This window comes from Hipposideros armiger, unplaced genomic scaffold, assembly GCF_001890085.2.
Source record: "Hipposideros armiger isolate ML-2016 unplaced genomic scaffold, ASM189008v1 scaffold_160, whole genome shotgun sequence".
NCBI classification, from domain to species: Eukaryota; Metazoa; Chordata; class Mammalia; order Chiroptera; family Hipposideridae; genus Hipposideros; species Hipposideros armiger.
In genome coordinates, this window is record NW_017731510.1 from 923,687 (window position 1) to 934,140 (window position 10,454).

Sequence of the window (10,454 nt, forward strand, 5' to 3'; positions counted from 1 at the left end):
ACACACACACACACACACACACACACACACACACACACACAACCTATTGGTTCTGTTTCTCTGAAAACATTGACTAATAATACAAGGGCTTATTGATCAATCAATCCCCCAAGCTAAATAGATACCAGTGGTCACAACTTGTGGAGTGGCAACAATAAGTGAGATGTTCTCTGTCAGGCAGACCCGTAGAATCCCAAGGGGCTCGTCAAAGCCCAAGTCACATGAGCCAGAAGTCCTTGGCCTGTGAGTCTGAAATTGCTGGAACTCCTCAGCTTCCTCGGGCACAGCTCCCGTTGTGCTCCTTCCTCTTTCCCTTTCCTCCCTTCTAATAATTCAGAGGCCCCAACCTTCCACTTTCCTTTACTGTGTAGATTTGCCTTATGATCAAAGATGGAATCCTCCATTAAGGGAAAGGCCTGGCTCAAGTTGGCCTTGATATCATGACTAGATATTAGTTCAGAGAGAATAACAGAAAGAAAGCTATGGTTCTATTCTCAAAGAAAGGCCAAACTGATTTGTCATTTGTTATGAGACGTGGAAAACAGCCTGTAAGCATGATTTCAGTCAGCTGAGAGCTAGAGACCTTTTAATTAGCCTATCTCTTCAGCAGCCCAGGAAGTGGGATGTATTTTACTGTAAAGAGAGTGATGCATAGAAAGAGCCTGAGGTCTCCCAGTGACTCAGAGACAGAATCAGAGAAAGGAGCTCTGTCGTCTAGAGTTCCTGAGCATCATTTTCATGAGTCCAGTAGAAACTTGTTCCCCAAGACCCAAAGCAAAGTCCCTACAAGCATAACTTCTCCCTTCCCCCACAGCCAACCTCACCTACATAATCCTATAAATCAGTTCAGGGGGAACAATGTGTTTTCATTGTAAACACAAAGCTCTGTACTGCTCTCTAACATTGTGATTCGGGTGTCCTAGGAATGGCACCCCCGGGACATTTCTCTCATTGGTCTAAAGGCCCAGCATGCCATTTCACAAGCAAACCAATTTAGTTGTCGATGTCCACACTTCTTCAAACAACTGGTAGAATTTGTTAGTGTAGACCAGGAGCCCGAATTTCAGAAAAATCATTCATTAGAAAGTACAGTAGAACTGTCACACGAAAAAACAAGCTTATGGAATAGAAGGTATTTCTCATTTTTAAATACATTTGAGTTATCTAGGTTGATCCACCCCTATATTCACAATCTGTAGCTCGATGGGTATAATTATTGGTTTTTACCAAAATTTTATCCACTGAATAAAGGATTGCAACCACCAAGTATATACCAGCTTGGAGACAGGACTAAGAGATACATTTCAAAGAAGTCTTAAGTAGCTGCAACATTATCAGAATAACAAATTGCCCAACAAAGGGACATCTTGGAAGGTAATATTTAACTGGATATTCAAAGGTTGTTTGTTTTAAAAAAAATCTCAATACTTAACAGCTGGACCTTGTACACTAGACATTTCTGTCTGAAGTGATGAATGTACTTAAAACCAGATTCTTCATTTAGGGATCTGCTGATAACAATATGTAACATTTGAAAACAACTCAACTCATAGTGAGCACTTATACACAGATTGCTTCATTTGGTCTTCACATCTGTCCTATGAGTGGTGTTACTAGCTTCATCTTACAGATGAGGATATGGAGACTCAGATTTAATAACTAGGCCTAAAGATAATAAATGGTAGAACGTTGTAGAATATACGATTTAATAAGTTTGCAACCAGCAAGTGGGAGAGCTGGGATTTGAATCCTGGATTTCTCAAGCTAACTCTTAATCAACTGAGCCACTCGGCCAGCCCTAAATCCTGGATTTCTGACTCCCTGAGCTATCATCTTTCTACCACGCAGTGAAATTAAAAAGTGATTTTCCAGACTAAAGTATAATGAGAGGAGATTCTAGGTTTCATTACCATATTTATGGAAAATGAAGACATAGGATGGTTATAACAGAGCAAAAGACCCCTTGCTTCACCTCACACACTAGAATAGAGCTAGAAAGAACCTTAGAGACTGGTCTGGTAGTTTTAGCATGGTGATCTGTGGAGCCCCAGAGTTCTGAGGAAGCTGCCACCTGGGAATGACAGAGAGGCCAGGGTGGCACAACATGGTGGCTGTTGGTCCCACCCTATCACAGGACCATTAACCTCTTCATTTTGCAAATGGAGATACAGGGACCCAGAGAACCCCAACTTCATCCTTTGTGTGCTGGCTCCAAACCCACCGATATTCCTCCTATTCCAGGGTGAATTGCATCCTACGTGCTTCTGTTTTTACTTAATAAAGGGGTCTCGAGTTCTGCATTACCACTGCCCATGGCCTTTCTAATTGATTATGATATGTTTTTGTACCTACTTCTCCAGCCCTTCGGAGACTTGTCACTCTCACAATGTTAAGTCCCAACTCCTTATCAAGATTATCAAAGCTCCTTATGCTCTGCCCAGTTCACCAACTCCGTTTCATCTCCTGTTCCATCCCAATCTCTCCCCCACCCCCAAATCTCCACTCTAAGTTTATTGAAATGGTTGTGCTTCCCAACACACTCTACTCTCTCAAACGGTTGCTCCACCCATCCACTGGTCACACTGCAAGTCTCAGATCATTAACATACATAACAAATCATTCCAGATGTTTAATCCCTCCATCAAGTCTTCCGTAAACTCTTTGCACAGTTTCAAATATTTTCCTCTAAGATTTCCATCGCTATAAATTTATTTTAACGACTGTTGCATTATGTCATTGTGTGCCTTTCTTCTCACTATGTTGCAAGCAAAAATAAGATTGCACAGAAAGTGGAATTTTGCCTTTCCATTTTTGTATTTCTAGCCTAGAATAGCGCTTGACACATAATGGGCATTTATTTACCCATTATTTATTACTGCATAGAAATATTTGTTTAATAATTTGTATTAATGATAACTATTAAATAAATAGAATATATATTTCATGTAAATATGGAATATATATTTCATATAAATGTGCATTTATTGTATATATTGTAAATAAATGTATGTGTTTACACTTAATGAATGAATGAATGACTCTCAGAGCCCTTGAAGCCCCGTAATTCTTAGACTAAATGACAAACCCTTTCTCTTGGCCTTCGAGGCCCCTCCTGACTCCGCCTCGGCCGACTTCTCATCATCTCATGCTGCTGGCTCCTCTCTTTTTGACACCTGGGCATTCACACTTGTTCTTCCTTTGAACGGTCATGGCTGAGTCAGTCTCATCCGAGGACTTCGGCTCAGGCGTACCCTGCAGAGAGCCTTTCCCTGACCACCCTTATCTAAAATGTGCATGCCCCCATTATACCCATCACCTAATTTACTTCCCTCCCAATGTTCAGCATTTATTACTGTGTATATAGCATTTACTTATTTCTCTGTTCATCAACTACCTCGTGAAATAATGATTAAGTCCAAAGAAGTCTGTCTTATTCATCACTAAATTTCAAAACTGGAGCATTATGTGCCATATAAGAGATGCTTGACAAATGTTTGTTGAACAAATGATCAAATGAGATCTGGCCTCTGGTTTATTGAGTTGTTGGTTTACTGTGGCCTCCCCTGACTCCTGACGTATTTGTTCCGACCTTTATTTATATTTTCTGAAATCAGTTCACCATCAGACCAGACATGTTGTCTCTTTTATATTGGAGAATGACGTACTGACCTATGAGACTCATGGGGATTTTTCCCCTGGAGAAGGGGTGGATTTAAACAGAGCCACACAATGCAGTGGTTAAAAATATGAGCTCCGCCTACCTCCAGCTAAGTCCGCCCTAGCCCAGCCCTAACGGGGAAAATAGACGGCTTTTCCATTATGTTCATAGTCAACTCATGTGTAGTCAGTCACTGCCTCATTTGTCTGACTGGTTGCCAGGGTCTGTGCCGTGCTCAGAGATAGCAGGTGTGTTGAAGGTGAGTGGTGCTGTGAGACAGACGATCAAAGGACAGTCATGAAGCTGAGTGGTGGATAGGTGGCGCCTGGGAAGTGACGGTGGCTGGAGTCAGGCAGAGGGGATCTACTTCTTATCTGATCCAAGAACCTGAGCAAGTCTTTAACTTCCCTGAATTTTTTTTTAACTGTGGCAAAATATAGGTCACATATAATTTGCCCTTTTAAGCACTTGAAGTGTGCAGTGCTGTGGCACGGAGTATGTTTGCATTGTGCAGCCATCACCAGTATCCATCCACAGCATGGTTTCTCCTTGGAAACTGAAACTCTGACCATTAAGCAATGACTCCCCATTCCCCTCCCCAGCCCCTGGCATCCACCATTCTTTACAGTACTTATCCTATTGAAAGGGGTTTATCTCACTTAGCATAGTGTCCTCAAGCTTCATCCATCTAGTAGCATGTGCCAGAATCTCATCTTGAGTCTTTTTAACCACTCCTGTGCAGAATGGTAGTGATATAGAACTCTCCAGAAAGAATACAGTAATAATCAAGATAAGATGTGTAAAACTCTGTCACAGAGCAGGTGCTCAGTAAGTGAAAGATGTTATTTTTACTTTTATTGCCAGTATAATAAGGTGTGGGAAGAGTCTGTAAGCAAATGGAGTCAAATCTGCCTGTTCATCTGGGGCTGTGAGTTTTGGGAGTAACTTCAGAGCTGCCCACAGTAATGTGGAGGTGGGGAGAGGGGGTGGCCAGGCTCTGGTTTGGGGACCTGGCCTCTTTCTCCCCAGGAGGTATGTGTAGGGGTAGAGTGGAGTGGAAGGCAGACAGTGTACGTTTCCTCCTCTAGTCTGCGATGGTTTTCCTGCGATGGGTCTGCTGAAGAAACCCCTCTGGGCCAACATGGGGATGAAAAGCCCCCCAGGTGCTGAATGCAGCCCCACAGGCTGTGGGAGGAAGTGGGTGAGGCTTCCCAGGGGAATCGCCCAGTACCTGGCATCCAGGAAGGAGAGCACAGCAATGAAAGGCCATTGATTTGGGAGTGCTGCCTTCCCAAAGAATCATGGGGAGCAGCAAGAGTCGTGGGGAGAGGCTGCAGGGGTGATGGCAGCCAGGAAGTAAGGTGTTGCCCACAACCCACGTGTTCTGTGGGAAGCTGGGATTCTACCTGTCACTGCTGGAAAGCTCTCTGTCCTCCCTCAGGGAGTGAAGGCTGGCTCGGGATAATTAGTTACCAGGAATGCAGGCAGCCCCTGCCTCCCCCCATGCTGAGCTCTGTCCATGCTGATATGCCACAGGCATCTATTTGCAGGATCAGAGCAGCCTCTGAAGGAAGGACCAAGGGGAAAAGGGACCAGGCAGGACAATCTAAGAAAGACAAACACAAACCCGCCTGCCCTGTCTGCCACCAAAGGATCTCAGAAGAGGAAGCTGACCACCATGAGCAAGAACCAGCAGACATGACAGGCAAAATCGCATCTCCAAGAACTTGCTGTCACAGAGCCACAGAGTCTGGAATCAATCTTGTCCTATGATTAAAGAAATGAAGAAATATAAACTATGGGAAAGGAAACAAGCAGATTTGGAAAATAAACTAATAGAACTTCTGAAATTGAAAAACATAATTGAAATTTAAAACTCAAAAGAATTTAAAAGCAGAAGACACTCAATTGAAAAGAAATATAGTGGACTGGGAACTGGATCTGAGGAAATGAAAGGGATGTATGATAGAAGCATAAAAACAAAATGAGGAAGTCTAACATATATCTAATAGGAGTTCCAAAAAGAAAGAATATAGAAGGAAAGAAAGTATTCAGAGACCATTTTCCAAGACCAAGTACGTATTATCTATAGAACTACCCTTCAACCCAAGTAAGCAGGTGCCCTGCCCTGGCCCCTGCACCTCCAGGACCCTCAGTGCTTTAGAATGTCTTTCTTGATGTTTCCTGTACCCCAATCCAAAGGTGAGGACAGGGCAAGGCTGGCAATGTGTAAGCAGGGTACCCAGAGCCAGGAGCAAGGCTGGTGTGGGCCATGGTCGTATTTCTCCCCTTCAAGGCACTCTCTGACTCTCTTTGTGGTTTATAGGAACAATGCTCCAGAGGTCATTGAGTCTTGCCCCTTGGGTTATCTCGGGGCCCTGGGCCACAGCGAGTGGCCTGGTGAGTGGATCACTCCCACTGGACAAAGCAGAGGTTTCTTCTTGGGATCATGTGTGACTGAGCTGCCAAAATGATGCTGGCATGCTGACTTTGTTGACTCATTTGATGTATACAGACAAGGACCCCACAAAAAGTATTTGATCATACATCCTATCAATTTTCAGTAGTAGCAAATATCAGTGAGTCAAACCATTCGAGTGAGCCTATAGACCATAAATGACAGAGAGCATCTTTAAAACAATCAGAGAGGAAACGCTGCCCACAAAGGAATGGCCTGGAGCCCTCAACAACAATAGAGGTCAGAGGGCTTCAGGACAATATTTTCAAAATGCTGAAGGAAACTGTCAACCTAGAATTCTAGGTCCAGGTAAAATTTCATTTAAAATCTGTATCCGGGTAAAATAAAGACATCTTCAGGCAAAACAGAATTTACCATTCATGGAGCCTCCCTGAGGGAACCAAAGGTTTTTATTCAAGAAAAAAAAAAGAAAATAAATTAAGCTGGATGGAAAGAGTAAGGTGAAAGAAGCAATGGCGAGCAAATAAATAAAAAATTAAAATAGACATCTGAGAAAGTCAATATGAATTTGCTGTATAAAATAACAACAATTATTAGGCCGATAGAGGGTTTGAAAACACTGTGGAGGCTTGTTCTCCTGATTTTGGTGAGGTGTGTACACATGTTAAAATATATCAAACTTTATGCTTTAAATCTGTCAATATTATTCTTTTCAATTATACCTCAATAAAACTGTTTAAATAAAGAAGGGAAAGTAGAACTAAAATTCTCAACAGCAATAACATGAGTGACGAGAAAAGATCTGAGTTAAATTTCTAAGGTCTTTATGTTGTTCAGAAGAAAGTTAAAGATATTGACACTAGACCTTGTTAAGTCAAGTATGATTTAAAAATTTTAAGTGTCACCCACTAAAAGAAAAGAAAGAGGCTGCATAACTTCCAAACCAGCAGAGGGAAAAAAAATTGGAATAAAAAAAATCTTTTGGGCCGGCCGAGTGGCTCAGTTGGTTAACAGTTGGCTTAAGAGTGCAAGCTCTGAGCAACAGGGCCACTGGTTTGATTCCCACATGGGCCAGTGACGCTGCACCCGAGCTGAGCTGTCGCTGAGCTGCCAACACGTGGTAGAATGGCTCAGTTGGTATAACAAGAAGATTGCCTGTTTGATGGTAAGCTACGCCCACCCACAACTAAGACTGAACTTGGCATCTTGAGCTGAGCTGCCGCCCGGATGGCTCAGTGGATAGAGCATGCGCTCTTAACAAGGCTGCTGGTTCGATTCCTGCATGGGATGGTGGCTATGCCCACCCGCAACTGAGACTGAACTCAGCACCTTGAGCTTAGAGGCCACGAGCTGCCGACGGGCAGCCAGATGGCAACGGGCGCCCTCCACAACTAAGATTAAAGAACAACAACTTGGCTGGTCCCCTTCTCCAATTCTCCAACACTGTACCCCTCCCCTAATTCCCCAATAAAAATCTTTAAAAAAAAAATCTTTTGAAAAACCCAAAAGAAAGGAAAGAGAGAAAAAGAAGAAAAAGGATGGCAAATAAGAAGTATAAAATAGCATTATCAGTATGTCAATAATCACCAGAGTAAATAAATAGTTTAAACACAACATTCAAATGCAGAGACTATTATATTAAATGAAAAATAAAATCCAGCTATGGAGCTTGTATGTGTACAAAAGACATACCAAAAAAAGAAAGAAAGAACGATGACAGTGAACCAAAAGGAAAAAATATTCAGGCATAGACTGATCTAAAGAAAGCTGGGATAGCTATATTAATATAAGACCAAATGAACTTTAAGGCAAAAAAATAATAATCTTTCTGAGCATTTTTAAAGAGGATCATTGTATAATTATAAGACACAGTAGGACATATAGCGATGTTATGAACCTAGTGGCATAGGCTCAAATGTATAAGTGGACAAATAAATATAGACAAAAAAACTCATATGGACATGGTTACACTGTGAAATCAATTGATTGGCCCTCGCCATGGGAGATTTTAACACATTTCTCACAGTAAATCCAGTGAAGCTCCAACAAAAGAAAAACTGATCGTTTTTTAGTTGAACTTGATAGTGCTGAGTCTAAACTTTTTCTGGAAAGGCAAGGGTCAAGAGCATAGCCCAGACAAATGAAGTAGAGCACTTACCAGATGTCAAGATGCTATAAAGACAAAATAATTATGACAGTTCAGTCTGAGCACAATAGAAGCCACTCACCAGCGCAGGAAAATTTGACAGGTGACGGGTAGCCCTGCAGATCACAGGATGCTGGGACAGTTCTACATGAACATTTAAAATAAAGTTGGAGATCTACCTCATGCCCTGTACAAAAATAAAGCCCATGTGAACTAAAAATCTAGGTGTTCAAAGCAAAACTTGAGCCTTTAGTAAAATCTTGTCAGCCTTGGGTAAGGAAAGGTTTCTTTAATGAGACATTAGAAACAAACTGTAAAGGAGAAGACTGACAAATTTGACTACATTCAAATTTAAAACTTCCTGATCGCAAAAGTCACCAAATACAAATGAATAAGAAAAACCACAGACAAGGAGAAGATTTGTGCAAAGCGTATAACCAGTAAAGGGTTAGTATCCTGATTAATGAGAAAAAGGAAATGTAAGCTCTCAAAATGGTAAATATGTTTACCTCTCAAAAGAAAAAGGAAAGGTAGAGGGATGGGGGTTGAGGTGGGGACTAGGTAGAAACTAATTTTTTTTTTTTTTAAAGACCTCTCAAGCAACTACAGGCCAAGGCTTCTTGGGAAGAGATGTTCAAATGTTTGTAGGGAAGAAAAGTTGTTTGGTTGGCTGGCTGGTTGTTTGGTTTATTGGTTCTGGTTTTCATTTGCCTTTTATCGCGGCAGGAATACCTGGGGAACAGTCAGAGAAATCCAGCTGATGATGCTTGTACGCTTGGTTCCTGACATGGTTCTAGTAGGGTCTGGGCAAGAATTCCCCTTTCGCCATCCCCTGCATTGTTCCCCTCCCACGGGGGAAAAAGACCCCTCTCCTGAGGGCATGGGACTGTGGAGCAGCCGCTCAGAGACAGTGGCCAGTTGTGCCTTGGAAGGCACCTGAGTTGCTTGGATTCCTTTCCTGAGTTATCACTCCAGACACCCTGCGTCATGGGGCTGCTTGGGTTCAGAAAGTCCTGAGCCCGCTGGCCCTGGGGAAGCTATTACACTCAGCACTGTGCTGCTGCTTTTCAGCAGGTAAACCGGGGTAATTAATCTGATAGCAGTCACCTTGGCGGGAGGTGGGGCAGGAAGAATTTCCTCTTTGTTGTGGTTTCTTTGAGGGCCTTTGGCTCACATTCCTGTGAAGTCCCTCCAAGCAACAGGCTGTGTGTTCCACTCGCCCTCCCAGTCCAGACGCTGCTTGCTGAAGTGGAGATTTCTACCTGCAGCACATTCCATCTCAGACACTGCTGCATTTTGTCATCTGAACAAAGGGCCCTCAGAGCAGGCGCTGTGTGTGCTGGAGCCTGGACAGGAGAGGAGGAGGCAGGGCGCCGGCCTGGGTACCCCGTAACCAAGCCTTAAAATGGCACTCTGTGCGGGCAGAGGCCAATGTCTTCCCGGTTTGGTCTAGGCCTGAGTCTTGACAAATGGCCTCAGCCTTTCCTGGGCCACACAGCGGTTCCGATGGTGTCCTGGGCTCAGGGCTGGCTTCGAGGCAGTGTGACCCAGGAATCGCCTGTGGCCCTGTGCCAAGAAGGGCGCTTGCTTTCATGCTCTGCTTGCTGTGTCCTCTTGAAATTCTTAGTCATTTCTTAAACAAGAGACCCCACATTTTCATCTTGACTTGGGTCCCCCAGTGGGGTCGAAACTTTGGGGCTGAACTGTAGCATTTTCATTTGCTTGGCAAGGGGAGACTGAAGGGAAGAGTATGATGGAGGTAAAATGACGGGGTGCTCTACTGTGATGAGTCGAAACATTGCTTCCGCTTCTCACCTCTCCTGCTCTGTGTCTCATTTCAAAATGCCTGTCGTGCCTACGGGGACCGATGTCTGGAAGGGTGCAGGACATTTCTGTCCCCAGGAGCTGAGCAACTTCCTGCCCAGGGAACAAAGAATGGACACCCCTGCCTCTGGTGTCACTGTGTTCAAAGCATCTCAAATCACTGTAATCTGAACATGAGAATGAAGCCTCCTTTGGAATTCCTGATGTAAGCTACTCAGAGAAAACCAAACGCCTTCCTAAGTACCTACAGCATAAGCATCCGACTTTCAAAAGGCTGGAGTGATTTTCCAGGGGTTAAGAACTGGATGGCGTTTGTAATCCTGAGGTCTGAGGTCCAGGTTCTTGTGAGAAAGCCTAAGTGGTGAGTCCACGTCCTCTGATTGCGGGTTTATGATAACCATTTAGGG